Genomic DNA, 23099 nt, shown 5'->3' on the forward strand with positions numbered 1-23099 from the left:
ATAGAGCGAGACTCCGTCTCAAAAAAAAAAAAAAAAAAAAGAGAAAGACAAAGGCTCAGGAGGAGAAGAGTCCTTACTTGTCCATTTGTTCTTGTAGGAAACATGGATGCCACACCTGAAAGGCAGTAGTCATTTTGGTAATCACCTGAGGCAAGATCAGAAAAAAACTAAAAGAATTGCAGAGATGCTGACGTTGATAACTTCAAGCTGCTGAACCAAGGTCAACAGCCGCTTTTCTCTAGATTTCTTGTAATGTGATACAAAGAAACCCATTTCTTCTGTTACTTGGAGTAAAATGTATTCCTAACTGTTAGGGAAGCGGGAAGAACTGGAGATCACAAGGCTGTCATTTAGCAGATTTAAAAACTGAGGCCTCAGAAGTTAAATGACATACACAAGTCTCCCAGAAAAATGAGCAGACATGCTGGTCTAGGGATTGGAAATATGTGGTTCTTTAATGGCACTTGTTTTTGTTGCTGCTGTTGTTGTTTTGTTCTGTTTTACTTTCTCTGGGTCCAAACCAACTCTGCCGTAACACTGACAGACATATTTTATGTAATTTTTGCATTAATTTTCCCATCCCTAATCTCTATAGCCCGTTATAGCCCTCCCCTCACACCAGAATCTTTCCAATCGGATTGAAAATCCATCTACAGAAGAAACACCATCTTCCCAGTCAGAAACCAAGCCAGCTATGGCTACCTTCCCATCAGGCAAACATGCTCAGTCTGAGACAGGATGTGTCGTATCCCCTGAGAAGTTTTCCACTTTCAAATTACCACTCGGATGTCAAGGGCAAGAAGAAAAAGCATCTGAAGTCAGCGTACCGAGGTGTAGCTCTGCCACGACAGCGCATGCAATATAGCGGGGAATCATAATTGATTTCTAATGGCAGAGAACATTTAACCCGGCGGTGCGCAGAGAGAGGAACGGAGCGAGGAAGAGAAAAGAAGCTGAGCTCCAACTCCCACTTAAAAACTTCTTGAAGTCTAAATTAATTTGGTCCTATCTCACTTACAGGGAAAGGATCTATTTCACTTGCAGCTAAAGTGAGTGTTTGCTTAACCTCTTGGGGGATAGGCTATAGCTGCACGTAGACCTTTGCAAGAAGTGGCACGGTTATCCAATTTCCCTCTAATTGCTCTAACAAGGATGAATTAGGACTTTCATCAGCAGGACTGAGTGATCAGTTTGGAGTCAGCCATGGGCGGTGAAGCTGGTTATTAAACAAAACTACAGTGTTAACTCCTAATAATACACAGTGAGGGCAAATTAAGCAGAAGACAAATATGCCACACTGGTGACACTGGAGAATATGTTCTCTCGACTTTATATTTTAAAGCAATGCTATTATTAGTGCCGTCTAAGTTCATTTCTAAGGCATAATAGGGAAGTAAATGTTCACTTGGGCTTTCTATGTAGTTAAAAAGAAACCATCTGACAAGGGAACACGGTATACTGTTTAAATGCCCACTCGGACTAGGCTCCACTTTGAGATACATTAATTATTCCAATAACATCGCCTTAGGAGAGCGGACAGAAAGCCTGAACAACACTGTAGTCCCCTGATAATTGTTGCTGGCTGAGGAGGACTGTGGCTACCACTGGCTTTGCTGTCTTTGCTCAAAATGTCACTGTGCTTATCCAAGGTAGCATAAAATAAAACACTTCTATTTCCACCCAGTTTATCTCCAGCCATACTACCCTGTCACTGACTCCCTTTCGCAAGTATAAGTTACAGCAGACATGCTGACTCTGGAAAGACAGGGCTATTGAAAATGCAATTTGAGTTAAATAAATTGATCATATATCAGGAGAGTGGAGAAGGAGAGAGAGAACTATTTTCGCGTCTCATCAAAACCTCAGAAGCCTATTCTGGTTGAACCTTGTTAATTTGCAGTAAGGGCTAGGATCGACTTGACTAATTACTGAGCAGTGAGCAGCCTGGATTAGAGGCTATAGGAACAAACACAATTTAGTAAGATGGGATCGTGCATCAAACAAATGGACTTTATTGTACAATTAAAAACCTACTTGAACACTGCCTGGAATGAAATCCAATCGCGGAATAAGTGCTTTCGCAATAACACTTTCCAGAGTGTGATCTGGTGACAGGCACAGTGCCTTTGAAAGCCAGAGTCTCTGCATGCTAGACTTGGCCCAAGCATGGAATCCCTGTTGACCTTCCAAAAATGACATACCTCTTTGAGGCCCTTCCATTTTACTCATTGAGGGAGAGCAAGTGGGTGCAAACCCTTTCTTCTCCCTACTTGCTCTACAGTCATCATGAGTAAACGTAGGGAGAACATTTTGAATTTAGCTAAGTTGAGTATATGCAGAAGCCCATCCTCAGAGCATCTGTTTTCTTTCCCTCTTTTTATTTTTTATAGTCCCAGGGAAATCAGGATTATAGTTGTTTGACTGTTTCAGACACACCTGCTGGTCATTCACCACCTGAACCCACAATCGGGTATTTGGACTCGGCAGTGAGTCCTGCCATGGAGGCAGCTCTGATGCGACCGGCAGAGGATTAGCACTTCAGGTGGGAAGCAGCAGCAGGAAAGAATGAAAATCTTAAGTAGTAAAGATCTTGTTTTCATCTCCAGAACTCCGGTAATAATGGCCAGTGGCAATGCTTTCACTAGTACCAATGTCTTGAATTGCTTTCCCCAAAAACTTTTCAGCCAGATTTCAGCAATGGCTTTCTGCTTTCTCCTCCACCGGCTTGCCCCGTTTTTATATACCCACCAGGCTGGGGGAACGTCAAGAGCTAGGCTGTATTACACACACGGTCACTTATTGGGCCCTGCTCGTTTGCTTGTGTGTTGAGCTCTCAAACTCCAGAATTGTGCTGGGCCAAGGACAGGCAGTGAGCACCACAGTTAAGCTTCCTGGGAGTGGGTGCTGCCTCCTCTGACCTCCCTGGATACCTATTTAAGCACCGTGGGAAGCTGTCGGGCTGTAGGGGTGTGGTAAATAGAATAAAGTTATGCATCCATATGACTTTGCAGTGCAAAGTAGATGCTCTCTCTCTACTGACTTCAGGCTTTGTTATGTGCCAAGCTTTGCCCAGTGGCATAGGATGTGACATGGCATAGGCTTCCGACGTACTTGATGGTGTGGTCTGACCTCTTGCTTTCCTGCTATTCGCACAGGAAGAGCCTGCTCCAGGTGGCTGCTGCTTCTTTATCCTTGGTCCCAGGTTGAGAGATCCGTGGAGCAGACCTGAGCTCAGCCCAGCTGATTTTCAAACCCAAGTCAGGAAAATTACTGTTGTGCTTGTGAGCCAGGGAAGCTTTGGGCATATTCATTATATACCATTAGAACAACAAACCAACCACCGAAACACCTGACTAACACAGGAGGATCCCAAATAAATCAGATCTATAAACTCTGCACTCAAAGAACTTGGACATGAGCTGGGGAAATAAAGCCAATACACTCAATGAAAAAAATATGAGATAAAACATGATAAGTACCCCAAGAGAAGTAATACTAATAAAAGTTTCCTTCCACCGTGAGAGTGGGGATGAGCGGGAGGGAGGAGCAGAAAGAATGCTTCATGGTGGATGTGGTATTTGTGCTGGATCTTAAAGCGCTGTGAATCTTGAAGCTCTCATGGAGGGATGAAAACACGTGAAAGGCGAGGAATGCATGCACCTGTAGTTCTAGCTACTCAAGAGGCTGAGGTAGGAGGATGGCCTGAGTCTAGGAGTTCAAGACCAGCCTGGACAACAGAGGGAGAACCCATTTCTACAAAAAGTGAACAATGACAACAAAAAAGCCAGGCATGGTGGCACCTGCCTGTATTCCGAGCTACTCTGGAGGCTGAGGTGGGAGGATCACTTGAGCCCAGAAGTTCAAGGCTGCAGTGAACTATGATCATACCACTGCACTCCAGCATGGGTGACAGAGTGAAGTCCTGTCCTTAAAAAAAGAAAAAAGAAAGGAAAAAGAAAAGGAAAGGCAAGGAAGAGCATCTCTGGCACCCTGGTGGAGGGAAGAGCATGCATGCAGGGAAAGTCAACAAGTATAACGGGTAAGGAATCCCTGAGAAGGACAGTGACTGCCAGCTCCATTTTGATGATCTCAAAAGGCAATGGTTAGCCTATTGCCTTCTATTCATGGATGCAGACCTCCCTTGCCATTCAGATTTCCTAAATTATTTCCCAAATTTGAGCCTGAATCTTGCTGAATTGGAGAAGTGGGACAGACACGGTACATTTTGAAACCTAGCCATTATATCTTTAAAGAGAAGTACATTTCTCCCTTCCACTTTGTTCAGTGTATGGAATATGAAATTCATCTCCAAAAGCCCCAGAGATGACTCTATCGACCGTCCTTTAAATAGAATTAAAATTGACTCAAGACATATCTGCGAATCTATTGAATTCCATAGTCCACAATTGAGCTGCAGCTGGTCTTGCAGGAGGAAATTAAACAGGCGAGGAGAGAAATAAAGTGGACAGACTGCCACTGGATGCTGAGGTTTCTTGGAGAGGGCACGGAAGGAACAGGTTGTGTCAAATGTGAAACTTGTATCACACCATGAGATTTTTAGCTGATCCACTGAACTGATGGGGCCAGGTAATTTTCTTCATTTATGTGAGGAAACATAGCATTCGTGGTTTTGTTTTCTTCCTCTCTGACTTCAGGAAGGTGTGGAGTTTTGAATGGAATATTCCAATATTCCATTTCTGTCACTGCACACTTACCATGTGCTGTTTCCCATTCAAGGACTGGAGACAAAGTAAGCCCGAGGTGCTCTCCGTTATCATTCATTTATTTATTCCTCCAATCAGCATATTTTCTTACACCTTCCCACTTACCACCAACAGACATTTCTCCAACACTGTACTGCTCAGTGCTGACCAGTCCTCTAGGCTTTGGAATTGCTAGCAGAGCAAATGCCCCATCTGAGAAGAGCTCAGCCTCCAGAGTCAGACGCAGGCCTGGACTTGGATGCCCTGCATTTTATAATAGAGTAGTGATGGCTTTTAGCCCCTTGCATTGAATCTGGCCTGTCCCTTCCAGAGACTTATAGCACAGTGGAGAGGTGACAAGCCTGCCCCAAATACCCTTTGCCACAAGAATGGTGACTCTGCTCTCAGACAGGATGAGGACTCTACCTTATAATTTATTGCCATGTGGAAAACAAACAACTTTCTTTTTATAGTTATGTTTTTACTCTTAGAATAAAGAGTAGCACTCACAGTAAACAAAGATTGATATTGGGGTTGAAGGGTGGGATGGGGGCAGTTTTAGCCTGTGAAGGAGCAACTATGGACTCTCTGGGTTTGTTTTCATTTGTAGGGAGAGGGAACGCTTTAAAAAAACTGAGAGAGGGCTCAGTTTAAACTCTCTGCACACCACACCACAACTCTCACAGACTTTTCTTCTGAATTTGTTCATTCAATTCAACAAATATTTGTAGAATGCTTCTGGTGAGTCAGGCACTGTTTCAGGCATTGAGTATTAAGTAGCGAACAAATCTGTGATCACAACCTTACCGTCATGAAGCTTACGGCAGCAAGTGACAGATACTAAGCAAGCAATTGATTAAATAGATTGTTAATTACAACTCTAATAAGTGCTTTCATGATCTGATTTATGCAAGAACAGGTAGAAATTCATATGGTGTCTGCATTTTGTGCTTTTAGCTCCAAAAGGAACCCAACTTAGGTAATAGGACTGTGTTTCCCACGAACAGGACTTTGTGGGCATCACGCTTCCTTGGAAGGGGCTCTAACATTAGCTTTTTAGATTCGGTAGGTTTCATTGCAGGAGTAGGTATATTAGGATGACCTGGTTTTCCCAGGTCTGAGAGGTTTCTCAGGACATAGAACTTTTAGTACTAAAACTGGAACACTGAGACAGTTGGTCACCCTAGCATGATGTGTGTGCATGTGCATGTATATGTGTTTATGCATACAATGAGAAGTCTCATGCATACGTTGGGAAGTGGTCAAACGAAGCTTACTTCCAGCTGTAAATGTCCCTGCTTCCTTACAAGTGCCTGAAGAGTCTGTATATTCCGTAGGCTGGTTGGGAGAGCATCTCTGTAACTTTTAGTGTGTAAGGTTGAGGGTTGGGTATGGTCTGCATCTACAGTGGATGTGTGGTATCCAGTGTATGTGACATAAACCACAGCCCCTCCCCATCATTTTCTGTGAATTGCGATTGAATGTAATTTCTATGGGAGCTTTCAGCCTGATGCTAAACAGTTTAGCTGCCTTTGTGCCTTACTAATCTACTGTACTTGATTGCAAACGGGCTGCCATTAGCCTTGTTTTTAGAGCTGGAAAATCTGTGTAATTGCTTAGTAATTTTTTTTTAAACTTTTGAATGGCGGTATGCATGTGTGACTGTTCAGCGCCCATCTATCTATAGGCCATCTAATGGGTTCCAACGGGAGCGTGCACAGCATACCTCCAGCCTGGCGACTTGCAAACTCATCAGTGCTTCAGGCGTGAGTGGCATTTTAAAGGACCTTTACCATCAACGGAATTAGCATGCACTATCCCTCTGGAGCCTGTTAGCTTTTCGATTCTGACCCCCATGGTGAAAAACAAACACATGTAGTTTATTTGGAAAAAAATGTCTTCAGGGCATTTGTGCTACTCTTCGTTTCGCTTTATAGGACAGATACTTTTTTGTTTTTATCAAGTCTCCAAATGGCAGTGGCCAAAACTAATATAGGTCACTCTCATCCAGGAGGATAAGAATCATGGCAGCACTGATCTGCTATCTCTGCCAGGGCACTTAACAATAGCCCTTGGGTTTCTGTCACCCAGCTTCCGCAGCTTTGGTCCTCTGCTGATGTCCTCCTGTATGTGATCACAAATCTATAGCTGGTTCCAACTGATGAGGAATGAATATAATTTGTGAAGATCAAACATTGCAGGAGTATGCTTAGTTTTTAAAAACAAATTATTTCCAAGAATGCTAAGGCCAGGAGTGGGGACTATGCTTTACTGGACTGGGACTTCCTGGTACTACTTAGAACATCACTCAAATTCCATTTTTTTCCAATTGGGCTCTGTGGCTCATGCCTGTAATTCCAATACTTTGGGAGGCTGAAGTGGGAGGATCACTTGAGCCCAGGAGTTGGAGACCAGCCTAGACAACATAGTGGGATCCAGTCTCTACAAAAAATAAAAAAGAAATTAGCTGGGCATGGTCGCATGCACTTGTGTCCCAGCTACTCTAGAGACTGAGGTGGGAGGTTCACTTGAACCCACGAGGTCAAGGCTCAGACATGGTGAGTGTGTGCAGTGAGCTGTGATTGCACCACTGCACTTGAGCCTCTGCAATAGAGTGAGATTCTGTCTCAAAAAAAAAAATCACTTTCTCCTGCCAACTCAAAATGCATCTTCCTCCTCTGAATTCCTAAAGTGATTGTGCTACTTACTGACAACATTTTCACATATTGCCTTGTGTCAACTCTTTTTAACTACTGGAATCTATGCCACACCCCAGAGTCAGAGTGATTCCAAAACTGCTTGTCACCTGCCCTACCCTCAGTCTTCTCGAGCACGAGGGTCATCCTATGTATTACAGACCTGGGCCTGATGCATGTCAGTTTCATCTCTAACTCTTCATTCTGTTATTCATACTTCCTTGAGTGATGAAATGATGGAGGTGAGGGGACTTATCAGATGGCAAATTTTAAATAGTTTTGGAATCTCTTACTTACCCTGGGACAAATTCTTTACAGAATATATTTTCTCTACAATCTTCTATGGCATTAAAAAATATAAGTTACCACCAAGCTATGATTGTATAGAATCTTTGTTATCCCAGAATTCATTAGTACACTAACCAAGATGGGACTTACACATGATATCTTAGAGATTTTTGCACAGATTATAACGAAACACTCTTTCATGATTTAGTATTTTTAAATGTATTTTCTCAATAATTTTATTCCTTTTCCCCTCCAAGCCCCAGTGCCCCACTGGCCTTTAGTGGAGAGAAACAGGGCTAAGATTACAATGCATCCAGATTTATATCCAAACACAATCCTAGTTGCATTTGGAGCCCCAGAGAGTCAGTCAAGGCTATTATTGGCTGCCAGGATTTTTAGAAAATACATAAATCTCCCTTTGTGCCATAAATACATTTCTGCATTCAGAGCTCAGAGAGCGACCTCATTATACCACATCCTGAGAGAGGGAGAGGCACATCTCATTCCGAGTGACAGGTGACATGTTCTCTGGAAACATGCAAAAAGATTGCAAGCTAATTTAATTCCTTTCTCATTTTTAACCACGGTTGAAGTAATTGCAGCTGTGCAAATGATGCTCCGTAGCCTGGAACACAGGAGCTTGGGCTAGGTTATGTCTAAAGTGCAGGTTGACTTTGTGACCAAACCTCAGTGGCATAGGCCTTTGACAACATGTCCCTGTTTGCAAATGGCCTACTGATTCATGGATGAAAGTTTGCTAGATTTATAAAAGTAAAATTATTCAGCATTGAGGTTCTCAATTATTGGCTGCATATTAGAACCACCTAGTAAACTTTAAAAACTACTGAGAAGCTTGGGCCTCAACCCCATGGGTTGTGTTTTAATTGGTCTAAGGTGGGCCTTGCATTGGTGTTTGTTGTGTGCTCCTTGAGTGATTCTAATGAGCATCTAGGCTTGAGAACCAGTGATTTAGCAAAGTGGTTCTCAAATTTATCATGCGTGAGAATTATCTGGAGGGTTTGGTAAAACATAGATGGCTGGACCTTGCTCCTGGAGATTTTGACCATGTACATATGTAGTGGGGTCTGAGAATTTGTGTTTCTGGCAGGTTTCTGAGTGATGATACTGCTGCAAGTCTAGGAGTCATACTTTGGGAACCATTGATGTGGTGAGTTAGGATTTGAGGCAGTCATTCCGGTGCACATTTGGGCTGAATTATAAATTAACTTGATAATTCCCTGCTTTCCACTTTATGTTAACCTGTTCTAGTAGTAATAATGCTAATCAAATAATTAGTCATTTTCCTAAAAATGGACCTCTGGAACATGTCTTCCCACTCTAACTATCAAAACAAAATCTCAATCTTCCAAATGTTTCTATTTGGTTATGAGTTAGAGAATGAAGATGGCAAATCCTGTGCTTTCGGGAAAATGTATACATGAATTTCTCATGAAAGATGATAATGCTGAAATGCCAAAAACAGTCTTTCTGCCTTACCTAGAGCTGAAGGGATATCCCTGGAGAAGAAGATAATTTCTGAGGACCTGAGGTCAATTCCTTTTGATCCTTCAGAAAACCTTAGCATCAAGCATTTAATAAGTTGAAATAAATCTTTCTAAAATAGAGAGTCTTCTAAGTCAGGGTCTTCCTCATCTTACATGATGTTTGCCCTCTCTACCTGTTCCCATTCAGGGATCTGTGTATCAGAGTCATGACAGTCAGGAGAGCTGTTTCATGTCTTAGGGGCTCTTAATATCTGTTTAAAGTCCCTCTAGCACTCTTAATGTTGCCTAGTAGCAGGGCCCTCCAATAATAGACATCCTTCAGCTCAAAATCATAGCTCTGATCAATATTGTAATGTTTTCTGTAACTGAAGTCCAGGGACTATGACTCAAGGATATTTTGGAATAAAGTAGTAGCTACGACTTCCTCTACCTGTACCTACCAAAATAAATTAAATAGGAAAAAAATAAACCTGCATTTGCAAACCATTATAGGATATCTGGGAACTGAGTCTCAGTTTAAAACACATTGATTATTTTTGAGTTCCTTGACCTACTTTGCATTGGAGTAACAAAAATCATAGCAAAGAGGGCATGTTCTTTGATATTGAAGTTGTGTTTCTTGTGATCATCTCTGGTGCTCTCCCACATCCATTCAAGGGGCAAGAAGATGAACTTGAAATAACTGGGTAGCCTCATTTGGGGTTGAATGATTCACAGCCAAAATCAGATTGATCGTTAGCCACCAAACATCAGGAGGGGGAGGTTAGGCACCAGGAAGCATCCCAGGTCATTGGTTTTGTGCTCCATGTACATCTTTAGGGCACTGACAGAGGCCCAGGCTGCTTATGGCCAGTATTGTCCCTAGATGCAGGTAAGACAGACCTCTGTGGGGCTCCACACTTTACAGCAGCACTTCTTTTTATATTTCTCTGGAATTTATTTATTTATTTTTTTAAAATTTGTCTTTCAATAGTTTTTGGGGTTCAGGTGGTTTTTGGTTACATGGATAAGTCCTTTAGTGGTGATTTCTGAGATTTTAGTGCACCTGTCACCTGAGCAGTGTACACCGTCCACAATATATGGTCTTTTATTCCACTCCCAACTTCACTCCCACAAGTCCCCAAAGTCCATTATATCATTCTTATGCCTTTGTGTCCTCATAGCTTAGCTCCCACTTAGAAGTGAGAACATACGATGTTTGGTTTTCCATTCCTGACCTACTTCACTTACAATAATAGTCTCTAATTCCATCCATGTTGCTGTGAATGCCATTATTTCAGTCCTTTCTATGGCTGAGTAGTATTCCGTGGTGTATATACACCACATTTTCTTTATCTACTCATTGGTTGACGGGTACTTGGGTTGGTTCCATGTCTTTGCAATTGCAAATAGCAGAACAGCACTTATTAACCATCATTGTACACTGAATTCACCTGGGGATTTTGTTAAAAATATAAGTTCTGAATCTCTCAGGTGATGTGAATGATGCTAATCTATGGACTACTTTTTGAGGAAGTAGTGAGTCCTACTTCTCTTTGTGGAGCAAGGAGTCTGTGGGGCAAGGGACTCAGCATACCCTGAGCCTGTACCCCTCTTTATAGATTATTCTATGGGTATTGAGGATTCGAAAAGTCCCTGCTCAGCGATCTTTTAGCCCACTTACTGCACCTGAAAGGGCCTCTTTCTTGGTTTGTCTTTTGAGGATGTACTATGCTGCTGATCTGCACACTGCTAGGCCTGCTGGTGACCAAGGAAGGCTTTAGGCATTGAGTGTGAATGGAACTTTGGTGTGCAGGCTAGGGGAGCCATAGACTTGTGCATGAGGTGCTTCATGTGGATCAAAGCCAGAGGTACGAAGAGAAGGGGTATGGGCTAGGTGCCAGCTCTCCCTCAGTGCCAGGTTGCAACAGTGGACTCAGAGAAGTCCCACAATTCTAAGTTTGAATCTGACATAAACAGATTTTAACTAATTGTTCATTATTTTGTTTAAAGCTTTTAAATATTGAGACATATATGTGGTTCTCTTCTTGCATAGGGCCCCAAAATACTTAGGGTAAGTCTACTTCTGGCTGGTATATGTATGTGTGTGAAGTTGACATATATCCAACTGGTATTTTCCAATTCAAGAAACTAAAGTAAATCCAACTGGTATTTTCTAACCTGCATACACGTCTCACATTCATTGGTAAAATGTAAGCTCATATTATTTTTTCCCTCTTCAAAATTATCCTTCTTAATTGGTCTTTAAGACTCTTATCTGAGTCACTGGCTTAAGATAACAGACTTACTTTGTTCTACTAAACCTCATTCCTTATTAGCTTTGTTTATTTCATATTCAGAAATTTGAATCATGTGTAGGCACAACACAAATCCAAGTTAAAACAACTGCAAAGGAAGAGGAAATCCAGGTCCTTCTGTTCTTTTTAGGGAGACAGAGAGAGAGGGAGGGAGGGAGGAAGAGAGAGAGAGAGAGAGAGAAAGAGAGAGAGAGAGACCATTACAGGTTAAAGAACCACTGTACTCTGGTTATCTGTGTTTGCAATGCTAAGCAAGTATGCATAGCAAATAGAAGAGCTGACAAACCATCATGAACAAGGTAGAGGAAAGACCAGGCAGAAAACAGCTGGGAAATACCAGTGGACCATGTTGAGATACATCCCAAACACTTAGGAATATGTCTTGTTCATCCTTGGTGCACAGATCTTGTGACCATTTTAAACAGGTTTGTTTATTCTCTTGTCACCGAAAGTTAAGCTAGGAAGCAAATTACAATCACCACATCAGCAACCCATTTCGTTTCTCATAAATATGGTAGAATTGTTTACACAATAATTCAGCAAGTCAATAAAGCAGCAATATTTACTTGTTGTGTGATGATGACCAGCCTTAGCTGTGTTCTCACCATATGTTAGGTATTTGATACGCATTATGTTGTTTGATCCAGACAATCATGTAGAGGCAGGTGATATTTATTCACTCTGCATGAAACAAGCTCAGAGAGGTAGACTACCTTCAGGGAAAAGCCTCTCTTCCCCCCATTCTAAACTATCAAGCTTCTTGAGGACAGGGACTTCTTCGACTTTTGTATCCTGAAGATTGTGTTAGACTCAATAAATACTTGCTGAATTAAATTGAATTGAGAGTAGAATTTGTCTCTACTTTTTCCCTCTGGGCTTACTGACAGAGCTAATGCTTCTTCTAAATTCCTCTGAGATCTTTCTTTCTAAAGGCAGTTCCCAGGAGGGAATCAGTGACTCCAGTCCCCGTGGGGAACTGATGATTTCCTAAGGATTTCTAGCACTGAGAGCTGTCCATGCTTCATCAGCATTCTGTTGTGTCTTATGCAAGACTATGCTAAGGGAGAGGTCTTGTCAAAGGCAAATAAACCCTAAATGGAAGATAAGCAGATTTTTTAAAAAATCTCTCTTGCAATGGCTATACAATAGATTATAATCGAACCAAGTATGAAATACCTACTGCCACTCTCCTCTACCTAAATATAGCTGGTTTCTGCTTTTTCTGGTATGTGTCCTTACAGCTACAGCCTGTATGAGATACAGAACATCATCACAAAATTTGCAATTTATTTACAGTCTGTGTGAGACACAGAACATCACCATCACAAAATTTGCAATTTATTTAAGATGTGCCAAAAAAAAAAAAAAAAAAAAAAAAAGGAACGAAAACAGGCTGATGCTTATCACAGAGTGGTGTTGTAAAGATTTCATGAGCTCAAGTATCAGAAACTGTCTAGCTTAGAGTCAGGCTTATAGAAAACATCATTTAATATCTAACTGCAAGTGTTCATTAATCAGAAAGGAAGCTAGACATTACCAATTAACATAGCTGTATCAATGCACACCCGTGATCATCAGCCCTGGATTTTACTGGAGTCTCAGGTCTTTGCTAGTTTATTCATATTACTTGGTTTCAATGGTTACTAAGACAAGACTAGTTAGCAATTTAAATATTTTATTGATGTAGTTCAGCTTAGCATCGAGACATGCATAAAGGTTACTATTAATCTAGAATATTTGTAATGCATATACTGTCATTCTGAATCATTTAGGTTTCTTTTACCATCACCATTACTCTCCCACACCGCTTGATATAGAACCATCTGAAAATTTCAGGCCAAAACAGCTTAGGATAGATTCCAATATATTAAAATAAAATCTGGCTTCAAGATTCTGTTCTTCCATGTTTTAGCTGTGCAATTCTTGTTGAGCCTGATCTTTAGTTTTCTCATCATAAAATGAGAAGAATAACAGGATCAAACTCATAGAATTGTTTAAAGAGGACATAAATAAATGTATTGGGTGAGAAAGCGTTTTGTAAATTTTGGTAAAGGTGATAGTGTCAAATTATTGTTGTAAATGACATTTGACAGAAATTATTATGCTTTTAAAAGACCTTCCTATTGTTGGAGAAGAGGTTCCAATTAAACACACACTCTTTACTTTCAGTTCTTGAGTTCAGGTCAGAAATTCATTGGATCTAAAGTTTATTTGGGGACTTGAATACTCAGCCAATTTCTGTCACTAATTGGTTGATATCCCTGTGCTAAGAAGTTTCACACTTTCATAACATTTCTGGCAGGATAAAGTCTCTGAATCTGATCAGAATCATTTAGAGAACGTACACACAAAAATGTAAATTGCTTCCAGTGTTTAAAAAAACCCTCACATTTATTCAAACCTTTGAAGTGACTATTTCTAATAAAAGATGATTCCCTTGGGAAAGCGTGAAGTTTGAAAGTTTAGTTTTGTTTGAATTATTTGTATGCAGATATCCCTATGGGCGAAACAGAAAATAGCTATTTCCCTGCTTGTTATTAGAGTGGAAGACAGTATATTTTCCATAAATCAAAATAACTGATTACATATAAGAACATTTTTTTTTTTTTTTTTTCAGATTTGGTTAGCTCTGTAGCTTCTTAACAGCTCCTGCCACTAATTAGCTAGTGTATTTAACACCTACCTCCTTAAGCTTCTAGACGGCAGGGGCCACACATCCTCTGGGTTATAAAATCTTTAAGGATTTAGGTTCAGTACAAGATATCCTGTGGTTGCTCCATAAATATTTATTGATTACAATGACAACAGTTAAGATGGCACCAATTAAATGGCATTATTAAGAATGAGAAGCGTGAAATTAAGCCAAATGTGTGATATTGGAAGGAGAACTGGTACTAGAATTTGTTGCTGCATTTATCTAAAAACTAAGGCAAAATATTCAACAAAAGAGCAGGTATAAGGTTTGCTTAGTCAAGTCTGTCAATCAATAAGACTCAAGTTCATTAGATAATTGCTTCTGCTGAACTCTGTGTAGAACCAAGCTCATTGAGGAATGAGCTGTACAAGTGAGTATTTTGAGTTCAGGAGTTCAACAAATGTTGGTTGAATGAATGAATTAGTGAACAAATACTCAGTGTTGTTCATGTTTTGTCTTTTCTATTATTCAGCCACCTGCAAAATAATCCATCAATTATTCAATCACAGAAAAACATGGACATATGTTGTGTACTTTGTGTGTGTATAAATTTGTACGTCTCCCAACTGAACCAACCAGGTGACTTCCTAGTGACAGATCTCTGGGTAACCTTTGGGGACATTTGAGCATACATGTTACATTCTCCTATGTAAATCCCTCTTGGAGACACAGGCAGAATGTAATTGACAGAGACAAAGTCATGAGACTACAGTTGAAAAGAAATCCTTCAGCTTAGAGTAACAAGGTGAAAGACAGTCTAGGTTAAAATGGATGTTTGAGGAGTGCAAGGAAATGCGGCCAGATATGAGCCAGATGGGAAAATAATTGCCCCATTGCTTAAAAATTGATGCTGGCCTCTTTCAAGAGGTCAGTATTACCTGAGACTTCTTCTCTGACCTCTGAGTCATTGTTTTACAACAGGAAGTCCAACTCCAGCCACCCAGTGCTGCAGATGTAAAGAAGTGAAAATGGCAAATAACTAGCAAGTCATTGTCTTGTCTCTGGGGAAGGAAGGCTGGTGTGTTCTTCAGTTTAGGTTTCAATTGTGCCCATGATGGAGACTGTTTTGGAGAACCACATGTCATTTACAGGACATCTAAGGTCATATGTAAATTTCCAGCTGGATTCTGTGCAGTTTCTATCAACTCTTTGCATCCTCCCCTCTTTGGTCTCACTAATCAATCCCTTTCCTCCTGGCATTGCTATACTTGGCGTGTCTCAGATACTCATCATTCAGCAAGCTGCCACACACACACCCCTTCTTGTAGTCTTCCCTTGGAAGCCAGCTCCTCAGTCCTCGGCAGTTGGAGACAGTGGAGTATTCCCTGAGGATTGGCAAAAGGACTTTTGGCCAAATCATAGTTCATGTCTCAATTTGCCCCAACCCAGTAGAAGCTTTATTGATTGTTTTTTCCTTATAAAGCACTTTGCAATTATTGAGTGAAAACAAAATAAAACAAACAACTATAACGAAACCTCCAAATAGCTGCATTGCTGCAACTGCTATTATGACAGCACTTTAAGAAAAAGGCACCTGAACCCTGGTGACTATTTACCTTTTGAAGTTTCTATGCTTAGAAGGAACATTTTCCTTCAATGTTAATAATTAAAGTAAATTCCAAGTGCATAATACAGGCTCTTCAAATAAGCATATGCAGAGAGGGTTTTTAAAAAGTTTTCTTGATGACTTAGTTTTTTTTTTTTCCTCTTTCCCTTTTTAGTATTCTATGGAGCACTCTAATCTTTATACTACAAAACAGTTCTCTTTAGCATTCAGAACTTGCCAAGAGTTGGATAAGATGTAATAAAGTCTCCTGTTGTAATAGTACCCTGCTGACACAGGCACAGATCTAAAAGGAATGGCAGAGAATTAAAGTCTTCTGGCTTTAGAAGGTTTGCATTCTTTCCCAGAAGTCGAATCCAGTATCAGGGACCTATTACGGGTCATCACTGTCTCTCAAGGGAAGAGAAAGTTCTAAGGTTCATTGTGTAGGGGAAGGAGTGGGGAGTTGGTAAAACACACCGAACGTACTTTCAGCTATGCCGATTAAACACCTGGTCTTGTCATTGCTGTTATTATTGGTTGATAACATAATAAAATATTTTTATCAACCAATAACAGAAAAAGAAAACATGAACGAAAGATTGAAAGCCCCAACCCTACCTTTTTTCCTGAAAAGGAGAATGATGAGAAAATTGGTTATGGCTGGCCATCCTGGTGCTACAGTGTCCATTAGTCCTCCCTACTGCCCCATGCTGGTTGGGTTTTGAGGTTAGTATTCTGTGGCTCTCTTCTTTCTTGTCCTTTGATCCCCAGGTTGGGCAACGGAAGGGACAACCATTGAGTTCTTTTCTGAGGTTGAACTACACAGATGAAATTCGATTCAACAACTTTTCATCCAAACTGAGTTTTCCTTCTGATATTATCTACTTCCATCAAGAGAATCCTTTTCTTTCCAGTACCCACAGATGAAATGCTGGCATTATCCTTCAGGTTTCCATTTCTTCATGTGTGCTAATGTATTAAGGCCTGCCAGTTCCCCATGTTTCTCCTTCTTTTTCTATCGTTACTCTTGTCCTCCTCCTTCAGAGTTTCACGCTAGGATTATCAAGACAGTTTCCTAACCCTTTTTTTCTCACATTGGGTTTCTTATCCTCTAGTTCACCCTGAACACCACTATCAGCCCCTATTTCTTTCTGCTTTGTGGCCCAGTTCCCCAGTGAGAGACTTACAATGGTTTTCTATAACCCATACTATGGATTTTCAGTGTTCTTTTTGTGGTAGAATCCTTGTAGACAAAATATTAACACAGAACCCAAATAAATTTTTTAGCTGCAGAATTGTTCAATTTAGGGAGTTCTGAGAGAGCAATCTGGGATTCCTGCTAAGGAGTTCCCCTTAGCAGCTTCTACCCCCTGGTGCCTCAGTGGTCACTGAATCCTTGCAGATCCCAATCATTCAAGATGACACAGCGTGAGAATCGCTGCTCAGTGGTGGGTCAACAAAGTTTTCATAAAGGGCAGATAGTAAATATTTTAGGCTTTGTAAGCTGCATACCCACACTGGCTCTGCCTCACAGTTCAACACTCCATTAAAAATGTAAGAACCATTGTTAGCTCATGGCCTATATAAAACAGGCCATTAAGAATCCACCTGCAGAGCCCCACAGAGGCATTTCTTAACCTGATATTACTGAGACAGAGGATGATCCAAAACTCCTTATGGCACAAGGGGCCTTCCACAGTCTGCCCCTGAATTCCCACCACTGTGTCTATGAAAGGCAGGTGAATGAGGTGTTTCCAAGCACAGGCCCTGGAAAGGCTGTTTTTCACTTACTATCTTCGGACAAGTTAGATAGATTCTCTGTGCCTCAGTGTTCTAATCTGCAAAATGGAGCTGATACAGATGGTAGAGACCTCCGAGAAGTATTGTGAGAATCAAGTTATTGCACATAGAGTGGTCAGAACAATGTGTGGCAGATCAACATTGGATACAAATTAGCCAGTAAAGTCATATTGCACTTCTGTTCCACCAAACTTTTCCAGGAATATTGGCCTTACTTACCCAAGAGCCTTTCTCATATTGCTTGCCTTCTTTCTCCTGTCTCTCTACCTTCTGGATTCTAGAGCCATAAAGAGGCAACCCCAACTTCACCCACCTGGTTAGTAGTTAGAAACATGGACTACGCTGATATCCTAGAGCAGACAATCAGTCTCTCAGATGCGGCTCTTATTGTGATGTTGCTCCTGAAATGGCCCTTGCAAGCAATGGAAACATGATAGAGAGCAAAGGCTAGGAATTTGGACCTTAATATTGAAAGGGAAATGCAATAGCTTTCTGGAGTAGGCACCTGCAGAAGTGAGACAGTGCTGCTACTAGTGGCTAAATATGTGTGCTGGATGGGAAGGGTCTCACATACAAACTTGTAACAGGATGATAACACAGCCTCCTCCTAGCTCAGTTTTCCCTGAGACCTGATAGGCTGAGGAACATAGACCAGACCCCAACAGCTCTGCCTCAGGAGGGAGTGCTAGACCACCTGCCCAGGACCAGCTAAGAAAGATTGTGAAACTGCTTCTTCCATAGGAAGGGGTTACCCACATCCAGCCCATAGGAGTAGTTGAGGGTGAGAAGCTGGGAGGGAGTTTTTAGAGTGAGGAGGCATCTCTCTTTCTTCTTATTTTCTAGCATATGAGAAAGGCTTCAAGGGGGCTACTCAGACAGCTTGTTGCGAGCCCTCTAGAACTTGGGAAATCTAGGACTGGTGTTTGGTTTCTGCCAGAGGAAGACTAATGTTGCTGGTCACCTGGTGCCAGCACAAAGAGGCTGTTAGGAATGACTCCCTTATTCCCTCCCCTCAAAGCAAGATACTTCCCAGGGCCCAAATGTCAACACCACAGCAGGAGCTGGCCTGGGAATGTTTAAAGAAAATTTTGCTTAGTGGGAGCTGGCTGGGCTGGGTTTCTGAAAGGGAAGTCCTAGGTTGACCCCAAGAATACAGACTTTGCTCATATCAAGAAAGATGCATCAGGGGTCTCAGTAGGAATTTTTTTTTAAAACAAAGTACAACAAACAGTAAAAAAGCTAGCAATCATACTTCTGCTACTCAGAGAGTGTTCATGTCCAGATTACAACTGTACTTTCCATGAAACACTGTGTCTCTTCCTCCTAATTTCCTCTCACCTTGGGCAGGGAGTGGGGTGTAGAAAGAGGAGAGCAGGGTAGGGAAATAATACCCATGGCCCACTTCAGGCTTTGCCCCTAAAGGAAGCCAGACTTGGCCCTAAGGGGAATTCTTAAGCTGAATGAAGTATGGCATTTTCATGATTACAGTGGACTGAGTGTTTTAATTACTACATTGAGACTGCTTTTGTGATTAAAAGGAGCCTAGACAGCTTATAGACTTTCTTGAAATTTTACCCCAGGGATGGAAAAGATTAATCCACAGTGATTGTTTTAGGGACCGTGGAAGAAAGAGCACATTTACTCTTTTGCTTGCACATTATCAAGTCAGTTTATTCAACGAAATAGGTAATACTATGTTGATTAATGTTTTATTATACATATGAGACTGTCTTTCAAATAATATAAAGGTTACTGTCAGTAAAAGACGAATTCAGCCAAAATTTTGTGTGTGTGTGTGTGCATGCATGCATGTGTGTATGTGTGGGGTGAAAGAGAGAGAAATAAATGGATTCTAGAATCAGAAATGTCTTCCTGCCTCTTTTGCCCTGCTAATAACTTAACCATTCTGAGCCTGGGCTGGTTTCCTCATTTGTGAAATGGGCATAATACTAATGTTTATTTCATGAGAGTCTAGCATTTGATAAAGAACCTGTTACACAGTAAGCACTCAACAAACATGCGATTGGTACAATTATTCACTTCTCATCCTCTTCTACTCATTGCCCACACCTTTCAGTCAGGCACACTTTCTCTCCCACCAGCACCCCAATCGACATGTACACCAGAGGGAACAGCATGGACCTCATTTGTCTTTTTATTCTCTAAAACCCTTAAAACACTGAGTATCTGATAAACATGTATACAATGAGTGATGTAAAGATGAATTGAGCACAGGTTCTGCTCTAAAGGGCTCATTACCAAGTTAAAAATAACTATAAGAAATCAGAGTGGAAACTGCCATAGGAAGCATAGATAAAATCTGGGTTCAGACAGGTGACATTCCATGCAGCTCTGATTAGATTGTGAGATGGGGAATTCCAGATTCACCATTAAATTCCACAGGAAAAACCCTTTATTCCTTCATTTAACAAGCATCTGAATGCCTTGTCTGTGTCTGCAGTCTTCTACCCACTGGTTATAACGGAACAAGTCAGACGCAGGCTGCTTCTTGGGATCTTGAGGGTTCCTTGATCAGAAGGGTGGGTTAAGGGCCGCAGGCTAGGAGAACACACAGCGACAATGTGAGCCACATGTTCCTGGTGAAGTTCACGCTTCTTGGGTGTGCTGGGGTCAGCTAGGAGAAGGCAGAATGAGATCAAGGCCTGAGTCAGTCTCAGGATGACCCACAAGATGATCAGCCTGCTGGTCTGCAGGATGTAAAACAGCCCGAGGTCAAGGTCATCTCAGCAGGAAAGCCTAAATTCAACTGGCATTAAAGGTAAGCAAGGAAGGGCAGATCTCCACCCACAGCAAATTCTGTGACCATTTTCCAGGAAAACTGTTGCTCCTGCTTTTCTTTCTTTGTTTCCTCTATATAGTTGGCATCCTTTCTAAAAGTGCTGATGATGACCAGTGAGGCCGCAGAGCTGGGTGTCTGGGCTGTCGATGTGCAAGCCATGTGTCTGTCAACCTGTCAGCCCTTGTGAAGGAACGGTGGAGCCCACCTAGGCCAGATCGAGGGCCACTGTGTTCACGGTGGCCTCTCTGGAGTTGTGGGGAAGGGGAGAAAATGTGTCCACAGCAAGCAGCGGAACAGATGACCATGATAATTGTAACTTTCCTTCCTGACCTGTCAAATGGCCCATCATCTTTCCCTGTTTAACTCTATCTCTCAGTCTCAGAAACATGTGTGACTCAAGTCACATCAGTTTTCTAGTTTTCTCTGCAGTTTATCTGCTGCTACCTTGCCATACGTTCCCAAGTTTAAAGTCTTTTTTCTTTGAGGAAGAAAATAGGTTTTAGGTCAAGTCTTCAGATATTTGTAATGACCCCAGGCTATTGACCATGAAGCGTAATGCAAACCTGTCTTTTTGGTGCCAAGTTGACTTGATAGATAATCATTTTTATGCCATTTATATGTGTTTTAGAGAAATGTGTATTTATTGACTGTTCCCTGAGAAGAGAGTATCAGGCAAAATTTTTAAGAGATGCATTATCCTTCACAGATTGACATCCACAATAAGAGACAAAAAGAAACAAAAACTTTTTAAAAAACTGCTGTCTGGTGGTGATGGGAATGTTTGCATCACTAGACTCAGAAATTCCCTGGTATCTTTCCAGCTGGAAAGATACCCAGGGAGCTAGAGAGCCCCTTGGCCTGGGAGTCAGAGATCTGGGCTCTTTCTCCATATATTCCCTTAACTGAGTGACTTAGATTTAGAGCGCTTGAATAAGACATGTGACGTTATGGGGAAACAAGGAAGATGATTAATTGAATTCTAAGTTTTCTTACTGTATTAGAGCATCCTTGCATCACTGTGAAAAATACCTGAGACTGGGTAATTTATAAGACAAGGGGTTTAATTGGCTCATGGTTTCACAGGCTGTATGAGTAGCGTAGTAGTGTCAGCATCTGGGGAATTCTCTGGAAGTTTCCAATCACGGTGGAAGGTCAAGATTTGAAGGGAGATTTCAAGTCACATGGTGAAAGCAGGAGCAAGCAGGAGAAAGCAGGAAAGAAGGAGAGGTGCTAAATACTTTTAAAGGACCAGGTCTCAGAAGAACTCACTCACTATCACAAGCACAGTACCAAGAGAGATGGTGCTAAACCATTTATGAGAAATCTGCCCCCATGATTTAATCACCTCCCACCAGACCCTACCACCGACATACATCTAAACTAGATCATGCCACCCCTGGTCCCTCTCAAATCTCATATCTTGCCTGCATTTCAAAATATAATCATGCCTTCCCAATATCCCCTTAGTCTTAATTATTCTAGCATTAACTCAAAAGTCCAAAGTTCAAAGTCTCATATAAGACAAGGAAAATCCTTTTTACCTATGAGCCTGTAAAATAAAAAACAAGTTAGTTACTTTCAAGATACAATGTGAGTACAAGCATTGGATAAATATTCCTGTTCCAAAAGGAAGAAGTCAACCAAAAATAGAGGTTACAGGCCCCATGCAAATCCAAACCCAGCAAGGCAGTCATTAAATCTTAAAGCTCCAAAATAGTATCTTTTGACTCGATGTCCCACATCCAGGGCTCACTGATGCAAGGGCTGGGATGCCAAGGCCTTGAGCAGTTCTGCCTCTGTGACTTTGCAGGGTTCGGTCCCAGAGGTTCCTCTCACAGGCTGTTTAGTGCCTGTGGCTTTTCCACGTTGAGAGTACAAGCTGCTGGTGAATCTACTGTCCTGGAGTGTGGAGGACAGTGGCCCTCTTCTCACTGTTCCATGAGGCAGTGCCTCAGTGGGGACTCTGTGTGGGGGCTTCAATCCCTCATTTCCCCTCCACACTGCCCTGGTAGAGATTCTCTGTGAGGGCTCTGCCACTAAAGCAGACTTCTGCCTGGACACCCAGGCTTTTCCATACATCCTCGGTAATCTTGGCAAAGCTCTCAAGCTTCATTCACTCTTGCACTCTGTGTACCTACAGGCTTAACACCATGTAGAAGCCACCAAGGCTTATGGCTTGCACTCTCTGGAGCTGTGGCCAAGCGGTACCTGGGCTGTTTTAAGCCACTGCTGGAGGTAGAGTGGCTGGAAGGCAGGGAGCCATGTCCCAAGCCTGCTCAGGGCAGCTAGGCCCTGGGCCTGGTCCATGAAACCATTCTGTCTCTGAAATGCCTTCAAAGCTTTTTTCTCATTGTCTTGGCTACCAGCACTTGCCTTCATTTTAGTTATGTAGCTTTCTCTAGCACGTGCTTTCTCAGAAGCCCACTTGAATTCTCCTGAAAATGGGCTTTCCTTTTCTGCTACATGGCTAGGCTGCCAAAATTTCCAGATTTTTATGCTCTGCTTCCCTTTAAATGTAAGTTCCAGCTTAAAGTCATTTATTTGCTCCCACATATAAGTATAGGTTGTTAGAAGCAGCCAGGCTACATCTTGAATGTTGTGCTGCTTAGAAATTTTTTCTGCCAGTACACTAAATCATCCCTTTTAAGTTCAAAGTTCCACAGATTCCTAGTGCAGGAGCACAATGCAGCCAAGTTTTGCTATGAGAACCCCACCCTCATGATCCAATCACCTCCCACCAGGCCCCACCTCCAACATTGGGAATTACAT

The sequence above is a fragment of the Piliocolobus tephrosceles genome, chromosome 13, assembly GCF_002776525.5.
Source record: "Piliocolobus tephrosceles isolate RC106 chromosome 13, ASM277652v3, whole genome shotgun sequence".
Classification (NCBI taxonomy): domain Eukaryota; kingdom Metazoa; phylum Chordata; class Mammalia; order Primates; family Cercopithecidae; genus Piliocolobus; species Piliocolobus tephrosceles.